Raw genomic sequence first — 19,696 nt, 5'->3', positions numbered from 1 at the left:
TAAATCACTGCCTTAGCTTCTAACCTTCTCCTTCCTGCACAGCCCCAAACTGACCTCTGAAATCCCATAGGAAGTAATGGAAATTTCTTGAATACTTCACTGTAAGAACAGTTCGTCCCTTGCCAAGCCCCGATTGCAAATATTTAAAGAACTCTCCCAGTTATAGCTGGTTTAAGTCGCTTTATAGAAGTCCATTAAAGATGGAGAATTATTTTAATAAGACAGGATTTCTTGGTATTCAGCTGCTGGGTATAGGAATAAGGAGAGGAATTATATTCATTTTAGGCATGCGTTTGTGGTCTCTAAGGCAGAAGCTGTTCCTTACAAGCTGAAAGGACACTTGGTGGGGGCATAGATCCTCATGAGCTCGGTCAGTGCGAATCAACTGGGTCACCCCAGAGAACGGTGCCAAACCCTACCCTCTGCCTGTTAAATGTGCATGCAGCTAGCAAGCGGCTCAGAAATACACACTCCAGCATCTTAAGATACAGTGGATTAAATCCAGCTCAAGTCAGTTCTCCATTAAAAGAAAATCCTTTGTAAGGTGATCCAGTGCTCTGGAGGCCCCGCAGGATGCACTACTGGTAGGACTGGTTGTAAAACAGGACTCCCAATTCACACCAGCGCCTGTGAACACTGTGCCCAGAGCACTGCTGGCACAAACAATAAACCACACCGAGCACTCCTCACCCCGAGGAGCTTCTCTGCGTGAGGAATTCCCAATCTAAACAAAGGAATCGTGCACCGCACTGGTACCAGTCCTCCCTCCCCTAAAGCAAGCAGGATTTAAGGTGAAGAGAAATTACCTAAGATTATGCCAAATTCTAGGATAACAAAGAAATTAAGCTGGTCAACTGAATCATTTATCCACTACTGCTCCAAATACGCTGGTTGTGTCGGCATTATGCACACATTTGTCCACACACAATAGGGTTTAGGTGCCACACGGGCACACTTTGCTAGTGAGCGGCAGTCGCCAGAGCGGCCGCAGCCATTTCACAGGAGCAAACAGGGTGGGAGGAGAGCAGGTGGCTCAGTTTTGCCAGCTACTGGCCCTCTGCCCTTGGCTCCTCTTCCAAGATTTACTGTCACCATCAGCAGTGCTGCTTTGGCTGAGAGCAGAAGGCCACGATGAGGCGTATAGGAAACCTCCCTTCGACTTCACAAGCTTTGTTTTACAGTAAAACACTGATCTAGAGCAAAGATATTACAGGTAAATGATTTACCTAGAAGGAAGAGGCGCTTCAGCCAATGCTGTGTCTCTCCAGTGTTCACCCCTCGATCTCGCACACAAAGTGGCAAGCACAGCAGATCTCACTGCCAGGAAAAGCCGGTGACAGGCTGAACTGCAAACTCAAGATATTTTCAACTAGAACACGTTGCACTGCTTGACTACAACAAATCTGTTCACAATGAACGCAACCTGGAACATCTACACTCACCTGGCTCTGCATCAAGTATTTAAGCAAAGGTTAAATCTAGTCCAGCCCATGTAACACTCCCCAAAACCAACAATCGATTAATTGTTGAGCGAGTTATTAAAGGGCCAAGCAGCACCCTCTGTAATTGAAGGGACTTAAGTGAATTTGCTGTTGTAATCCCACTTAGCATCATGGCAGTTAGCCTCAAGTTTTGCTAAATCATAGAATCATAGAATCACCAGGTTGGAAAAGACCCATTAGATCATCGAGTCCAACCATTCCCATCAATCACTAACCCATGTCCCTCAGCACCTCATCCACCCGTCCCTTAAACCCCTCCAGGGAAGGGGACTCAACCCCCTCCCTGGGCAGCCTCTGCCACTGCCCAATGACCCTTTCCGTGAAAATTTTTTTCCTAATGTTCAGCCTGAACCTCCCCTGATGGAGCTTGAGGCCATTCCCTTTTCTCTGTGGTTCCTTACTGGAGTGTTTTCCCTTGTTGGCTGCTTTAACTGAATGAGTTGTGCCCTTTAAGGGCCATTGTTGCCAAAATAAAACCACATGTTCTTTCTCATGGGCAGAAAAATATAGTTTTCGAGCCACTACATCTTTCTGGTACCGGGGTGGGTGATGTGGATGCCTTTTGGGGACACGGAGCAGGCAGAGGGGATGGCTGGGTAACTAAGCCTGTACACCTAGGAATTCCCATCCCACTTAAAATCTGGTTAATTTATGCAAAAAGCTCCTACCGTGGGTTTCATCAGTTTGTGCAAAGTTGATGTTCACTTGAGTAAGCGTCTTGCAGCACAGCGGAGTAGCTCCAAGAAGAAGGAGGAATAAAACAGACGAAGAGGAGCATCAGCGCTCTCCAGGCTGTGTGCCAGTGCAGGGAAGAACAGCTCCCTGGAAAGGCAGCTTTGTTCCAGGGCTTAGGGATGGTGCATAAAGCACATTTCTGCCAAGATGCACCATTTAAGGATTAAAGGAGGTCAGCTCCAGATTGCAGACATTCATACTAGGAATGATTCTACATTGAGAAACACTTTTCCCCTTAAGTATACAAAGGAAGTATTAAACATACAAATGTGGTGCACTTAAAGGACAGAATCCTCAAATGGTTTGGGTTGGAAGGGACCTCAAAGCCCATCCAGTTCCAATCCCCCTGCCATGGGCAGGGACACCTCCCACTGGATCAGGGGCTCCAAGCCCCATCCAACCTGGCCTTGAACCCCTCCAGGGCTGGGGCAGCCACCACTGCTCTGGGCAACCTGGCCCAGGGCCTCCCCACCCTCACAGGGAAGAATTTCTTCCCAAAATCTAATCTAGATCTTCCTTCTTTGGTTTAAAGCCATTAACCTCATTGTGGCACTACATGCTGTTGTAAAAAGTCCCTCCCCAGCTTTCCTGGAGTCCGCTTCAGTACTGGAAGCTGCTCTAAGGTCTCCTCGAAGCCTTCTCTTCTCCAGGCTGAAAGATCTGAACTCTCTCAGCCTGTCCTCATATGGGAGGTGCTCCAGGGCTCGCAGCATCTTTGTGGCCTCCTCTGGACCTGTTCTAACAGTTCCATGCCCTTTTTATGTTGAGGACTCCAGAACTGGACGCAGGGCTCCAGGTGGGTCTCACCAGAGCGGAGCAGAGGGGCAGAATCCCCTCCCTCGCCTGCTGGTCCCACTGCTTGGGATGCAGCCCAGGACATGGTTGGCTCTCTGAGCTGCAAGCACACAGTGCTAGCTCACGTTTAGCTTCTCATCAACCAACACAGCTTGTTCCTAGAGAACAGACGACAGGTGATGCTGTGCATACAAGTCATGCAGGCTTGGGAAGAGGCAGAATCAGTGTGGCATGAACTTGAGGCTCCAGAAAGAACCCAAGAAATGGACTGAACCATAGAAAGAGCTGTCACATGAGAGACAGTCAGCCCGATGGCACATTGACCTCCATCAGGTCATGAGCTCTCCCTCATTTCAAGCATTTACCCATTTTTCATTCCCCAGCAGTCTTAGTGAAGACGACACAACTCAAAACAGAGGAGTGTGCTCACAGAGCACTCAACTCCCTCTGCCTCGTTAATAAATTCCAGGAGATGCTGCTGGAAACCCCTGTGTGCGGGCAGCAGAAGGAAGCTCAAGCCTCGCACCAGCCTCCCAAACCAAACGTGAACAGCCAAAGCCAGAAAAACAGCTACCACTTCAGCAGGAGACAAGCTCAGCTATGCAGACTTTGTTGAAATAAACCCCAAAATAACAGTCAGTGCCACCAAGGGACCGGTGCCAGGCAGGGAGGCAGAGAAGCCACACCACAAAGGATGTCAGTGCCTGATTTACTCCTTGCATGGATGAGAAGTCAAACTGCAGTGGGGAGAGGCTCTGGTCTGTTTAAATAACACCAGGTAGGTGGTTTTCAAGCTGCAGCTCCTCCCCAGAGAGGGACTGGTTGGGTGAAGCTTTCACAAGGGGTGGCTCAGGCACAGACTGGACTTCATACTGTTTCACTCCCAATCTGGCCAAAGATGATTCTCCCTTGGGCTCAAAATACTCAGTGCTCTTTGTTTAAGGGAAAGAAAGTTTCAACATCAGTTTATGTGGGGCTGGTGTGTACCCAGCAGTAAGATAGAGCCAAGTACTTGGTGCAGAGCCTGCTGGTCTGTGCTAACACATCGCTCATCATCCAAAGGCTGAAAATCCACCCAAGCCCTGAACACAGGACTGGACAACTGACAGCAGCTTGTTATTGCTAGCACCTGCATATCAGCAAGGGACACCTGGAAGACCTAACATTTAATTAATTAAGGCTTTAGCTACTAAGAGCAAACAATTTCTAAAGAGAGCACGAGCTACCTTATTTCTTCCACAAATAAGAGCTAAAGGTCTGCACCACCTTGTTCAGTGCTGTTTCCTCTCCCTTCTACCTCCTTGGACCTTGCAGGGTTTGTCTTAAGCTACTAACGGGATCAGAGTCATCACCCTGAGTCCTTTCTACAGATGATCCCACAACCTAATGCACAGCCCAAGTCTGCTGAGAGAGGCAGTTCTGCAGGTGCGCAACGATTAATTGGCACACATTTCCATATCACAAATAGAAAAAAAAAAGACTTCTCGGCTTGGTTGAAATGCACGATATTAACCTTTGAAACTGGCAGTCATGGATACCAGCTTCAAAAGATTAATATCAATAGGACAAAATCCCAGAGGATAGCAACACATTGCTGCCAGTTTCTCTGGGGCTTCAAAAACTAAGGCATTTTGAGGCTTTATTTAGGGTCATGTTTTTCCATGCTCATTTTATAAAGCAAACCCAAAACAGTTCAGATTTATAGGAAGAAGTGGAGGAGGAGAGAGGGGAAGAAGTCAGAAGCTGTCAAGGAAAGCATTGGGTATGGATGGAGAGACGCGGAGGAGCAAGCAGGAAGCACGCTTCATCTGAACTGGTGCCACTGTCACTGTTAATTGTCAACAGTCATCCTCTCCAGGAAAGGTTTGCGACTGAAACAATACTATCAATTTTTTAGTTCAGTGCATTCTGCAGGTCCACAGAGGCTGCGAGTTATGGTGTACGGGGTAAATCTTTTGAGCAAGGGACACAGCAACAGCTTTGCAATGCACAGCAGCTGGATCTCACTCTTGCTTTCACCACAGCCCACATCAGAAAGAAGCTAATAATCATTAGGCTGCCATCTTTTATTTCTAATTATCTGTCTCCACAGCAGGGTTCCTCCAACCATCAAGCAAAAGGGAAACAAATCTCAAAGGAGTAACTGTTTTGAAGAGGGCTTGCAGCTGCCGCCACATGAATGGCTCTCCAAGAACAGTAGCGACTGCTACAAACTGCCCATGGAGCGAGGAGGAAAGCATCTCTGTTTAGCCTGGTTTTCAATGTTGGTTTTTAGGTCAACTAAAACAGCTTTTCTTATACAACAAGAGATGCAGAAAGCTCACTTGCTTTTGAGTTTTTGCTTTCATTTAATTAGATGGTAATTCAGAAGGCAGCACTGCTATTTTGAACACCACAATGAGAACCATTTCACTGCCTTACAAAGCTTAAAATGAAACCACTGAGCTAAGCCAGCCCTAGAACTTGACACCGCGTCGGATTCTGATGGCCTTTTCTGAATGGGTGGGACAAGCAAAAGAGATACCCTGCTACCACAGTCCCAGGAAAGGTTCAAAGCAGGAAATCTTACTGGAAGGCAGAAAAGCAGGTGACTTTATTTGTTCATTCTCTTCAAGCTATTTGTGAAGAAGAATTAAGGCGAGACCTGAGTTCATGTCACAAATGCTTTTCAGCAACGCCCTTCTCTAGGCAACCCGTGAATCAAGGGACAGGGAGGAACAATTTCACGCACAGGTAAACTTTAAGATGACAACACGTGGCTCCCAGCATCCCCAATGCCCGCGTATGAGCAGGCACAGCCCAGCAGCAGCTCACCAACAGACACACTGCGCTGCCACCTCCTTCTAACAAAGACAGCACTGAACATTTTCTCAGCCAGCACCCATGACCTCACTTTAGATTTCTTGACAGGCTTCAAATAATAGCAATGTATGTGTATCTTAGCTTGAAGGTGAAGAGCACAACCTCAAACGTCACGGGTTTCTCTTGCTGCACTTGCACCTTCAGCATTTTTCTTCATGGTCTCTGTCCTCCACCTTCTAGCAGCGCATCTCCTCATGGAAGCTGCTGGTGTGTTACTTTCGGGATCAATGCCCAACACTATTATCAGACCAGCAGAGGAGATTCACTTCCTATGCTCCTATGCATTTTTGTTTACCTAAGAGATAAGCCAGGCTTAAAAATGGAAAGGCAACCCGAGCCCACGGATCCTCTGCTGAGTGAAAGTCAGGGCTGTCCCTGATCTGGCAAAACTGTACCACACAACCTTTATCTGAGCCTTTGTCAACAAGGTACCACTTAGTTTTCCTGTCTGCTGGCCAAGATTCATACCAAGCACTCAGCAAGCAGCAAATTTCATCTTGTATCAGGGTCAAAACCCCAAAAGCCTATAATAACTAGGAACACTAAAATGCAAGTTTCGACTCTCTGTGCAGGACAGAAAAGACAATAGATGCCCTGTGCAGACAAGAGTCACAGCAAGGCTGCTCTGGGGAGAGAAAACCAGGGATTGTTCAGGGTAACAGCTTTCCTCAGAGAGGAAATTCACTCTTCACAGTATCACCAGGTTGGAAAGGACCCACTGGATCATTGAGTCCAACCATTCCCATCAATCACTAAACCATGTCCCTCAGCACCTCATCCACCCGTCCCTTAAACCCCTCCAGGGAAGGGGACTCAACCCCCTCCCTGGGCAGCCTCTGCCACTGCCCAATGACCCTTTCTGTGAAAAATTCTTTCCTGATATCAAGCCTGAACCTCCCCTGGTGGAGCTTGAGGCCATTCCCTCTCGTCCTGTCCCCTGTCCCTTGGGAGAAGAGCCCAGCTCCCTCCTCTCCACAACCTCCTTTCAGGGAGTTGGAGAGAGCAATGAGGTCTCCCCTCAGCCTCCTCTTCTCCAGGCTAAACACCCCCAGCTCTCTCAGCCGCTCCTCATAAGACTTTTTCCCCAGCCCCTTCCCCAGCTTTGTTGCTCTTCTCTGGACTCGCTCCAGAGCCTCAACATCCTTCTTGTGGCGAGGGGCCCAGAACTGAACAGAGTTTTGGTCCATGATCCATTCCAGGTTAGAGTCTTAGAGTACAGTGTAAGAAAACTCTTGTTTGTGTTGTTGTCTACTCTGCTCTCTACTCTTAGTTTCACCATTTCTGGTTCACTCCCTGTCTGTGCTGAGAGTTGGTCCTCTTCTCTACCCTGTTCTGCAGGAACTGAAAGAGGTAAAAAAAGCACGATGGGTATCGGTTTCTGCTGTGAAAATGAAAATATCTCCTGTATTAAACTTATGTTAAGTCCTAAAATTACGTCTGTTGACTTTGTACTGGAGTAGCATTTTGATTTGCTCTCAGTCTGTTTAACCCCTTCAGAAAACAGTTATTTAGACAGCACTGCTTCTGTTTATTGTTCAACCTATCAGCTGAGCCACAAGAAAAAGAACCAGGTAATAATAACCAGTCTGAGTTTGACCACAGATTGGTCACACAGCGATGCCCAGAAGGGTGACTGTGTCCTGAAGGAGCACAAAGCAGGAAGACTCTGCTGCCACTCACCTGGCCCACCTACCACCACTGTGCAGGTAGAGGCACGCCTGTCGCTATCCCACTCCCAGTCACGCGAGCGAGCGCTTCCCTTTAGCTCCAAATACGAGCTCCCAGCCAGCACACTGCCAGCCTGCATTTCTTGCAGCTACACCTTCTGTGCGGAGGAGGGCAATTCTGAATTCAAATGACTGCTGAGTGGTTGGTGGGGATGAGAGCGCAGCACCTCCAAGCAAGGTAGGTTCTCAAGTTAATTGATGATCCTTCTTTTAGAGAAGGAACAGCTCATTCAGAATAGGAGACGGCAGCTGCTCAGCTTCCAAACATAGCGCTTCACTTCTGCGTGAGAACAACAGGTTTGTGCTGGGATTTGATTCATCTCTCCTGCCCTCCCTGTGAGGCATCGTATAATAACGCAGAGCTTAAGAATAAAGCAATCTGCTCCTCTGCTCTCCCTCCAAGGCTTTCAGCAGCGCCTGGCAGTGCAGCAAGCGCTCGGGCACGAGGCAGCACTGCTCTAAATATGCTTGGTCCTTCCCGTTACTGGGAGAGGAGAGGATATTACTGGGGAAGTGAGGGGAGGTGGACAGGAAAGGGGAAAACTTAGCAGAAGGATACTTTACATTCTAAAAAAAATAAAAAAGTAATTTATAGAGTTCTGAAGTTTCCACAGACAGCAACCTCAATGCAAAGGCACCACTGCAGCCAGGTTCTCTCAACCAAGCAGACACCCCATCCCTTCCTCCATCCTGTGGGTGCACACATTGTTTTGAGAGGCACAAACAGGGCAGGCAACAAACCTCTGCTGGGAAACCACAAGAATCCACAGCACCAGATTGATTTCCCCCCAGCACAAAGCAGGATCTCTGTGAATGCAAGCTAGAAACATCAATGCCTGCTTCACTTCTCCAAGCTCGACACGCATTTCCCTTCCTCTCCTGCCAGAAGGGCCTCAGGCTCCCATCCGTGCCCTTCAAATCCCTACAGGTTGGCAAAGGGAAGCCAGCCCAGCACTGCGCTCCAGCCTTCAGAGAGTCCCTTACACAACCACAGCACGGATTTACCACCAACAGCTGTCAGGAGGAATCTGGGGAGAAGCAGGGGGATTGCCTTCTGCTACCAAACCCATTTTCACTTCCATTTGCTCACTTGCTGGTGCTTAACATGCTTTTATCGCCGGGTCAGCACTCTGCAATCAGCTGCGGGCTTTTTCATGTTATAAACTTGGCCTGGAAATCACCATATGAATTGCTTTTTAATACCTAAAACTTTCACACACACATACACACACACACACAAAATCTCACTGCTCGGTAACAATCAGTGCTCCAGAGTTTAAGACAGAATAATGGGTCAGTTCATTATTTAAGTCCAAGTGTTTCATTTCAGCTCTCGCCTCTCACAGATTAACAAAGCAGGTACTCACCCAGAGATGAGACAGCCGGGCAAACCACGCAGGCGAGGCACCAAAATCCATCACAAGGCAGCGTATAAAAGAGAAAGAAGAGGCTGTGGTTAATAGCAGCTCCAGATAAACATGAAACCCACGCACACCCATCACAAAACCCCCTCAAACCACAAAGCCCAGTGCTCATACTTGTATTTTTACATGAGCACTGCAAAGGAGTTCACGTAAGTGAACTTCAGTGCCGGACTCTTCCCAGAACTGAAGGTGGAACTGGAGGTTCACGTTGAGCCACTTCTTAGAAATGTAAACACCCAGTGGGAAGGGGAAAAAAAAACATTAGGCTGATATTACTTAACGCTGATAATGCAGCGAGCAGTGACGCAGGCGTCCCATGCCTGCCAGCCTCCAGCGAGCACAGCCTCGAGACCTGGGGGTGCCTGGGTGGCACAGCACGGGTCAGGCTCCGGGCTGGAGAAGCTGTGAACGCAGCGTGGAGGCTGCAGAATGGTTCTGTGCTCTTCTGTGTCCATCCAGCTCCTCTGACCTTACATAACTTCTCGTGCAAACTTCTGCAGGGGATGGACACAGCCAGTGCCTCCAGCTCCAACTCCACAGGGCTCCAACTGAGCCCTCTAGTGGGCTTTAAAACCCAACAAAACACCCGGAGATTTAATTTAATTAACACTCTGCCAGAGGCCTCTAAACCCTAATCCTCTCAACAAAAGGATCATTAACCAAATGAAGAGATTCAAGAGAGCAGCGGTGCTCTCAGCCGCAGTGAGGCCACTGCGAGCGGCTGCAGGGACAAACTGGGTGCCAAAATCCAGCTGGACCCTTGGCTGATGCTAAAGCCCAAACGAGGGTCTGGGGACCCACTCGATACGAGCACTCACAGCACACAAGAGAAGTCTTGCACGGTGTCACACGCTGCAGCGGGCACAGGCTCCTCTACAGCCACCCGGCTACGCTGGAGAGATGCACACGAGCCTGAACCCGTCCTTCGGGACGCACCAGGATGCCGACAGTCTCCAGTGAGACGGAAACCCCGAAGAGCTGAACTAGGAGACGATTTAGCTGGAGAGCTGGTTGGTTTTAAGTGTTACTATCTACTGCTGTGAAAAGCCTGGTGAAAGAGGGCTCTCCTTTCAAGAGGCAGCCCTGGTCCTTCAGCTGACAGCTGGGAAAACATCTCCATCTCACCCAACCCCGCCAGCACCAACAGCAGGAAGGGTTTGCCCCACTGGAGGGAGTGGGATTGCATTGGCAGATGAATTTACAGCATGCAGGGTGCAATCCAGTCAAGGAGAAACCTTTACAGTCAAAGATAAGACCCTTTTAGCACTGGGAGGCTCCTCTAAGGTCTCCCTGGACCCTTCTCTTCTCCAGGCTGAACAAAAGTTCCCAGCCCATGAGTTTCACCCCAGTGAGACAGAGATGGGGACCCAGGGTTGCCCTTTGCAGCTGGCTCTCTTGGAAAGTCACCTCCAGCTTGTGAGCCACACTGAGGACCCACAGTAGCTGCAAGAAGCACATCCATGAGACTGCTCATTAGTATGGTGAACAGGAGCAGAACAAAGCTTAATTACAGGGTAGGGATCATTCCCTCTGGATTCAGATGGCAGCAGCAGCTTCAGCGGGCTGTGCTGCCCCACGGGACAGGTATTCCTCGACAGCCTTTGCCTATGCCACACGCAGAGCCTGCAGGAGCAGGATCCTGGCCTCAGGCTCGCACATGAGACCACAAAACAAGGACAACTTCAGGTGTTGCCAAAAGCTTCTTTTGGTCAGCAGTATCCAGCACAGGTCTTTCTGGACATACTGCTGCAGCCAACCCATAGGTACTGGCCCCCTGGGTTTGGTGCTGTGTGCGAGCACAGAATCACAGAATAACCAGGTTGGAAGAGACCCACCGGATCATCAAGTCCAACCATGAGGAATTCAGACTCATTGGCAGCTTCTGAAGCTCAACCCCGAGCTGCAGCCGCAGTGTTCACCAGGGCAGAGGCTGCAGTAGCTGCTGGTGGGGCAGGCTCATACCTCAGAGGCTGCTATAAGCTGGGGCAGGTGGCCAGAAGATGCACTAGCACACTACCTCTCCCCAGACCAACACGGCCTTCATAGCAAGGACCTCAGCCTTCTGAGGTGCCAGCCAAGTCCATCACAGAGCCTCTATGTTTGGGTTTCTATCCTGGAACGTTTGCAGAGGTCCTCATTTTCACTAAGTGCCTTTTACTCCTGCAGCTTCTCAGGACATGCCTCTGGGACAGAGCTGACACGTGCCCTGGGCCTCCTTGCCCGACGATGCAGGAACAACTGTTCCCGAAGCTAATGAGGCTGTCCTGCTTTGACCCGCAGCAGTTTTCAGCAGACACAGAATAAACAGTCCTCTTCATGTTCACCTCCTGGAATAAATCCCAAGATCTCCCGTCCCCCCAGCCCGGGCAAGAACACAGATGGTCGTGGAGATTAAAACACGTGGAGAATTAACCACCTCATGCAAATGAGCTGCTTCATCCAGCCCAGCACTACCAGGTGGTTTGAGGTCCAGCGTTTGGATGCGATCATCAAGGTTTGCTAAGCTCTGATAACAGCCTTGTATCGACTGGAGAAGGGAGCCAAGAAGCGGAGACGTTTGAGAGGCATGAGGCGAACTGCCAGAGCCAGGCAGCTGCCGTAACTGCATTTGCCTGCTGCAAAAACAGCAGCATCAGGAAAAGTCTCAGGCAGCAGTATGGATCAATCATGCAAGCAGATATCCCACTGAAAGGCAGCTTGGGTGGATCAAGCAGTGCTGCAACCCCAACGTGAGCCATCTGCAACTCCAGACGCTGCCCCGATGCCTCCGACCGCCGCTCGCAAGGCACTGAGCACCCGCGGGCTGGCAGCAAGGGAAACCCACCCCCACCCCGCTGCCTTTCCTAGAAGGCTCGAGTCTTGGCACCCAGCTGAGGCACAGGATCTGACACAGCACAACAGGAAGGATCCGACCATCACACAGAGCCGAGCGACCTTCCCAAGAAAGGCAGGGCCTTACAAGCAGTTCGTGCCAGGCTGCTGAGGAACTGCACCCTCAGCATCTTAGCATCATAGAATCATAGAATCACCAGGTTGGAAGAGACCCACTGGATCATCGAGTCCAACCATTCCCATCAATCACTAACCCATGTCCCTCAGCACCTCATCCACCCGTCCCTTAAACCCCTCCTGGGAAGGGGACCCAACCCCCTCCCTGGGCAGCCTCTGACAGTGCCCAATGACCCTTTCTGTGAAAAAATTTTTTCTTAATGTTCAGCCTAAACCTCCCCTGGTGGAGCTTGAGGCCATTCCCTCTCGTCCTGTCCCCTGTCACTTGGGAGAAGAGCCCAGCTCCCTCCTCTCCACAACCTCCTTTCAGGGAGTTGGAGAGAGCAATGAGGTCTCCCCTCAGCCTCCTCTTCTCCAGGCTAAACACCCCCAGCTCTCTCAGCTGCTCCTCTTGTTCTCCAGCCCCTTCACCAGCTTCGTTGCTCTTCTCTGGACTCACTCCAGAGCCTCAACATCCTTCTTCTTAGCCATCAGCTAAGCACAGGTTTCAACTTTTATTTTCACTCAAAAACAGCGGAAAAAGTCTAAAAGGAGTGGACTTGCCTAGCTCAGCCACATCCAAGCTGCCAGTCGCTATGCTTAAGGGACAGGTCGTGAGCTATGCAACGATGATTGTGTTTGCTCTTAAAAGCCTCCACTCTGCACCTAAGGAAATCCCCAAGCAGCGCTGACCCCATCTGCCAGCCTGCAGTGAGCCTCCTCACAGCCGCAGATTGGCTGGGGCCAATCCCAACCATAGGGGAGAGGTTGACCTCCGTGTCAGACACAAGCACCTCCAGCACAACATCAACACAGATGGAGAAAGGCACAGGCTGGGCCAGCATCTGCCCCCATCACCCCCGAGCCTGGCAATGGAGTTCTGCGCAGACGCAGGGAGGTGATACGGTGCCGTTCTGTTTGTCACAGACCCTCAACCGCAGAACTACGGAACGGTTTGGATTGGAAAGGACATCAACGCCCATCCATCTCCACTCTCTGCCATGCACAGGGACACCTCCCACTGGATCAGGGGCTGCAAGCTCCATCTAACCTGGCCTTGAACACCCCCAGGGATGGGGCAGCCACCACTGCTCTGGGCAACCTGGGCCAGGGCCTCCCCACCCTCACAGCAAAACAGTTTTTCCTAAGATCTCATCTCAATTTCCTCTCTTTCAGCTGAAAACCATTCCCCCTCATCCTGTCCCTGCTCTCCCTGATCAAAAGCCCCTCCCCAGCTTTCCTGGAGCCCCTTCCAGCACTGGAAGCTGCTCTAAGGTCTCCCCAAAGCCTTCTCTTCTCCAGGCAGAACATCCCCAACTCTCTCAGCCTGTCCTCGGACACGAGGTGTTCCAGCCCTAATATCATCTCCATGGTCTCCTCTGGACTCGCTCCAACAGCTCCACGTCCTTCCTGTGCTGATGCAGAGGAAGAGCTCCCCTCAAGCTCTGAAGTGCCCACAAACAGCTTACCCCATCTCCAAGGAGTTCTAGGGAGCAGAGACAGAAATACAAGCCCTTAAAGGCTGCTGCTTTCTGGCAAGCGATGAAACCATCACTGCCATCAGGGGACAGCAAGCAAGCAGGGATCAGTTCACAGAGGTCACATAGAGCGCAACGAACGCTGTGATGCAGCAGCTGCATTAATGCCCCGGCTACGATGATGCTTCACAGCATCAGCCCACTCCAGCTCCCACCCACCGAGCCCGGCAGCAACACGGGGTACTTCAGGCTGCGGGAAAGCTGAGAGTTTCCCCACATCACCCTTCCTCATCGCTGCAATGTGCTGGCTTGTCTGCAACACCTACAAACTTGCTTCAACGCTGCTGTGGTTGGAGCTCAGTCACTCCCAGCATAAGTCAGGCCTCACACCCCCTTGCTCAAACCCAGCTCAGGTCAACCGTGGCCAGATGTAATTACCTACATGAAAGGAGCTGGAAGCCGCCTCTAATAAGGGGATGTATTTGTGCCGTCAGCCAGGGTTCCTCCTCCTCATTTGCTGCTTACCAGGGTGCCAAAACTTGCCTCGCATTAAGTGAAGCAGCGAGAACTAAACCTCATTCCTTGCAACCAAACCTGGCTTCACCAGGAACAGCAGGAGAAGGCAGGTTTCTCAGCCACCTATTTATGAACAGGAGCAGAGAGCATTTTAACAGGATTCACTCATTGAATTGAACAGCACCCACGAGGCTGTCGGGAACCACCCCAGCCCCACACCTGCCTGTGGGTGCCGCGAGCACAGCAGCAGCGCATCTCCTGGCCTCTGGGAAGTGGTTTTGGGGTGTAAGGCCTGCTCTTGCTCTTCCATTTGCTCATCCCAATGCCTCTCGCCAACACAAATAAAGCCTCAGCATCCTCCCGGGTGCTTTTTCCAGCTGCCTTCAAAATCACTAAGCCACGGAAAGCAGCAGCAGACAACTCTAGCTAAGAGGCGCAGGAAGATAAGGTGACCCAAGCTCATTTCCAGCCTCCCCTCCTAAAACCTACAAGCAGGAGGTGGCTTTAGAGCCTTCCCAGCACAGCAGGGTCCGACTCGCACGAGGCTGAGACAACACAAAGCCATTTTGACCCCACATTTTCTGCCCCGGAGCAGTAGCTCGGGCCGGGAGCCCAGATGGTGCCTGCATGTGCGCTGCCCACGGTGCCCCGGGCACGTCTGATATTTCAGAATTTCCTTAGGGGGCATCAGGAGGGAACAAGAGACAAACCATGCTAATTGGATAGACGAAGAGTCCTCCACAACCCTACAAAGCTGCGAGCAGCTGCTCAAAACCTCTTGTGAACCACAAAAATAGTTTCATCTAAGGAGCAGGCATGGATTAAACACCACAAACACCCTTTTCTTTTCTCCATGCAAAGTGCATTTTTCCCCATCGCGGTCCCAGAACAAAAACCAGACCCACAGATCAAACCAGGAAATTCAGCAAACTTCGAGCACGACAATAGTAGGAGGATTTTCCAGACCTTCAAGCTTGTTTTGCAAGTCCCAGATTATGTAAAGCGTCGCTCGGCCATTGTCGGGGAAGCCGAGCTGCCTGCACGGATCCAGAGCCAGCTGGCACGGTGCTGCCCTCCCGGCACTGCCTGCACCCGGCACAGGCAGCGGGGTCTTGTGCAACACCACAGATTCCTTCCCAGGCACCTTCCACCGCAATTATTACCATGCAGCACCAACTGCCTTTCATTTTACGCCTAATTCTTCTGTAATTAATCATCTTCCCAGAGTCTGGGTTTGTTTCCCTGGCTCACACACTGCCCAGCTGGGAGAGGAATCTCCTTTGCGTCTACCAGGCGGCTTTACCATGACATCGTGGCTCTATCTCTTCCATTTCTTAACTAATCCTTGGCTTTCCTGCCAGTTGGGATCCGCCAGAGGGATGAAGCGGTTATCACTGCGCACACCTTCCCCAGGAAAACAATACAAGAGGTCAAACTCATTCCGCATTCAGCAGCCAGCTAGAAACAGCTCATGGGCACCCCTGAGGCAGGTGAGATGGGACCAGCATCCTCCACCAAGGATCCATGTCCCCTGGCAATGGCCACGCACGCAGTCCCGGTGCATTTGCCTAATTAAGACCTAAAGAAGGGGGGGGATCGATCTATTGTGGGCCTGACAGGGGAGCAGATGTGCCCCCTGAACCCAGCGCCGCTGCTGTCTCCAGGGTGAATCAGCAGGAAAAGCTCAGGCCGGGATGCTCAGCCCTGCACACTGAAGACCTCGCTGCTCCGTCAGCGCCAGGGAAAGAAAAATGCTCTGATCATCAGCAGCCTCTAGCGGGGAGAGGTGCGCAGATGGGCTGGATGCTTCCAAGGGACCCCAGCAGCCCTGCAACACCCCAGGGAGCCCACCCTGCTGTCCCCACAACCCAGCCAGGGACGGCACGGCACAGCTCAGCAGCTGAGCCAGTTTTGACCCCAAACTTCCAGCCACCACAGCCTGGAGCCTCTCCCTGCAGCTGGGAACAGGCACAGCACAGCTCAGCAGCACAAGGGACCCCAAGAGCTGTTAAATGAACCATCATGGGCTCGGGGGAGCATCCAGGATGCGAGACTGTTCAGAGGGGTCATCCCTACACACCGACCCACTGCCGGCGCTGGTCCTGGGCTAAGCAGAGAGAGGCAGCAGCAGCATCTCCCCGTGCAGCCTGACTCGTGCAAATCACCAGGTGAAGAAAAAAAGGCATAAAAGCAGCAATGAAACATCCCCAGCTCCTTCCCAGGCTGCTCAGTGAAAGAAAAATCTCCAGGCTGACGGTGGGCGAGCCCCTCACCTCCACCTGGATCACCCCTCAGCCAGCTCCCACACACCCAACCCGCAGCATCCAGCGTGGCCAAGAGCCAGTTTTGACCCCAAACTTCCAGCCACCACAGCCTGGAGCCTCTCCCTGCAGCTGGGAACAGGCACGAGGCTGCTCAGCACAGAAGGGAGGACACCTGCCCTGGGGTAGGGGCTGTCTGCAGCCTGTCCAACTCCACAGGGAATGGCTGCGGATGGAGCTCAGAAAACGCTCTGTTATAAATAAAATCAGTGACATCTCTTCAAAGTTCCCCGTTTGGAGAGCAGCTGAAGTCTTGCTTACCCTCCGAGCGATCTTCACCCCCCGGCAGCTCTGAAGCACTGTGCCAGCCCAGGAGGGACGCGCAGTGTGGAGAGATGCGGCTGCAGGCGATTCCAGCAGCTGCCAGGCTGCGCGGCAGGAGGAGAGAGCCTCGTCAGAGCAGCATCGCCGCAGATGAGAAGGCACTTTCTCTCCTCGGCAGGGATTCAAACCCTCCTGAGCAGGCCCGGAGTTTCACTTTATCGCAAAGCATAAGGGAGCGAAGGGAATGGGGAAGGCTCCAGCCACCTGCAAAACAGCTCAAGCGCAGCCGTGAGGAAGCAGCGGGATGCACAGAGGAAGTTTGGCTGCTGCTGAGTCGCTGTTACCACTGGGACACGCAAAAGTCCACACGCTCCACTTTGGGTGAGAAACACCAGCTGCCAGCACCACGATGAGCTCGGGGAAACCCATGTCTACGCACACCCAGGCACTCCAAGAGGAGTCGAACATCCAGGGGAGCATCAATGGCTCCACAAGTTTGTGTTGGCTCCTTTCTGAGACACACACAGTGCAGCTGCATCACCCACGGGCACATTTAGCATGAGCAGCCCCATGGCTGCAGAAGAAGGATGAAGCTGAACAGGGAATCAGAATCACCAGGTTGGAAGAGACAAACCAGATCATTGAGTCCAACCATTCCCATCAATCACTAAACCATGTCCCTCAGCACCTCGTCCACATGTCCCTTAAACCCCTCCAGGGAAGGGGACTCAACCCCCTCCCTGGGCAGCCTCTAACAGTGCCCAATGACCCTTTCTGTGAAAAATTTTTTCCTGATGTTCAGCCTGAACCTCCCCTGGTGGAGCCTGAGGCCATTCCCTCTCGTCCTGTCCCCTGTCCCTTGGGAGAAGAGCCCAGCTCCCTCCTCTCCACAACCTCCTTTCAGGTAGTTGAGGAGAGCAATGAGGTCTCCCCTCAGCCTCCTCTTCTCCAGGCTAAACACCCCCAGCTCTCTCAGACGCTCCTCTTGTTCTCCAGCCCCCTCACCAGCTTCGTTGCTCTTCTCTGGACTCGCTCCAGAGCCTCAACATCCTTCTTGTGGTGAGGGGCCCAGAACTGAACACAGGATTCGAGGAGCGGTCTCCCCAGGGCCGAGTCCAGAGGGAGAAGAACCTCCCTGGCCCTGCTGGCCACGCCGTTTCTGATCCAAGCCAAGATGCCATTGGCCTTCTTGGTCACCTGGAACCTCAGTTCCGCACCACCCGAAGCTCTGGTGTGAGTACACGTTGCTTGCGTAGACTAACCGGGTTACACCAGCAGAAAGAGGACACGGAGGGAAGCAGCAGCCCTCACCCTGGCTCTCCTACAGCTCTCCTTGCCTTCATTAAAGCCTTCGGAAAGGAGCGGCTGTGGGATGGAGGGCTTTGGGATGCACCTTGCAAGAACCTAACTTGCTCTTGTAAGGACTTAATTTGCTCCCATGCCTCAGGGCAGCTCCTCTCCCGTGAGGCAGCAGAGATTTCTTGGCACTGCCAGCCTCCCCCATCCCCAGCCCTTTGCTCCAGCTCATGCTGTCCCGCCACCGGGCGGTGAGAATTCCAGGGGGGCTGTGGGTGCCCCCTACACCTCTCGGGAGCCCAGCGGGCATCAGCCCTGGGGCACAGGGGTAGCTGCGGGCAGCACCGAGTCCAGGCACAGCCCTGCGTTGCCACCCAGCCCCAAAGAGCCACAGCCACCGGCTCGGACCCCCCGGCACCCCGAGCCCACCGGGCAAGGAGAAGCCTGCGGTGCGGCCCACGGCACGGACCAGCGAGCAGCTTCACTAACGCCTCGTCCTGCTCCGGCTGCAGGAGGGTGAAATCCGGGAAGGGAGGAGACGGCAGGAACCACTAGGGATGCGAGTCCCATCGCACCACGCTCTGGTTGTGAAATTAGAATCATAGAATCGGAGAATCACCAGGTTGGAAAGGACCCACTGGATCATCGAGTCCAACCATTCCCATCAATCACTAACCCATGTCCCTCAGCACCTCATCCTCCCATCTTTTAAACCCCTCCAGGGAAGGGGACTCAACCCCCTCCCTGGGCAGCCTCTGCCAGTGCCCAATGACCCTTTCTGTCAAATATTTTTTCCTGATGTCCAGCCTGAACCTCCCCTGGTGGAGCCTGAGCCCCCCGAGCACCCCACAACCCCCTTCCACTGCACACGCTGCCCCAGAGCACCTCAAATCTTCCTACAGCCCCTCAAATCCTCCTACAGCCCCCCATAACCTCCCGTGTGCCCTCAAATCCTCCTCTGATTCCCAACACCCCTGCACCCCCGTGCACCCCAATTCCCCCTCTAACTCTCTGGATCAGCTTGACCCCTAGAGCACCCCAAACCCTCCTAACCCCCCACCCCATAATCAACCTGAACCTCATGTGCCCCAGAGCACCCCAAATCCCCCTGCAGCCCCTTAAACCCCTATGTGCCCCCAGAGTACCCCAAATCCCCCATAACCCCCCAAACCAGCCTGACCCCCAAGTGCCCTCAGAGCACCTCAAATCCCCCTACAACCCCTCAAACCACCCTGACCCCCATGCACCCCTGAGCACCCCAATTCCCCCTCTAACTCCCCCGATCAGCCTGACCCCTAGAGCACCCCAAACCCTTCTAAGCCCCCACTCCATAATCAGCCTGACCCTCACATGCCCCAGAGCACCCCAAATCTCCCCAAAGGCCCCCACAAGCCATGTGCACCCCAAATGCTCCTGCAGCCCCCTTTAATCCCTACGTGCCCTCAGAGCACCCCAAATTCCCCTATAACCCCCAAACCAGCCTGTCCCCTAAGTGCCCCCAGCACCCCAAACCCCCCTATAGCCCCCAAACCAGCCTGCCCCCCAAGCATCCCAAATCTCCCTATGACTCCCCAAACCAGCCTGGCCCCTGAGTGCCCTCAAGCTCCCCAAATCCCCCTATAGCCCCGCAAAACCAGCCTGACCTCCAAACGCCCTCAGAGCACCTCAAATCCCCCTATAACCCCCAAACCAGCCTGTCCCCAGAGCACCCCAAATCTCCATATAACCCCCCAAACCAGCCTGACCTCCGAGCACCCCAAATCCCCCTATGACCCCCAAACCAGCCTG

The 19,696-nt window shown here is 52.4% G+C and overlaps 1 protein-coding gene across 2 annotated transcripts in view; it reads right to left on the bottom strand.

The window, feature by feature from the left end:
- EPB41 (erythrocyte membrane protein band 4.1) overlaps positions 1–19,696 on the bottom strand; it is a 109,376-nt gene that overhangs the window by 89,088 nt on the left and 592 nt on the right. The window contains exon 1 of one of the 2 annotated variants that reach the window (XM_069875425.1): positions 8,989–9,153. The exons of the other annotated variant lie outside the window; for it this stretch is intronic. The gene's annotated coding sequence lies outside the window, so the exon portion shown is untranslated. Of the gene's footprint in view, positions 1–8,988; positions 9,154–19,696 lie in introns of those variants that run through there. 2 annotated transcript variants of the gene reach the window in all.

Source organism: Phaenicophaeus curvirostris, chromosome 23 (assembly GCF_032191515.1).
Source record: "Phaenicophaeus curvirostris isolate KB17595 chromosome 23, BPBGC_Pcur_1.0, whole genome shotgun sequence".
In the NCBI taxonomy this organism is placed as follows: domain Eukaryota; kingdom Metazoa; phylum Chordata; class Aves; order Cuculiformes; family Cuculidae; genus Phaenicophaeus; species Phaenicophaeus curvirostris.
Note: the sequence above shows the minus strand (reverse complement) of the source record. Positions and strands in the feature narration are given on the sequence as shown.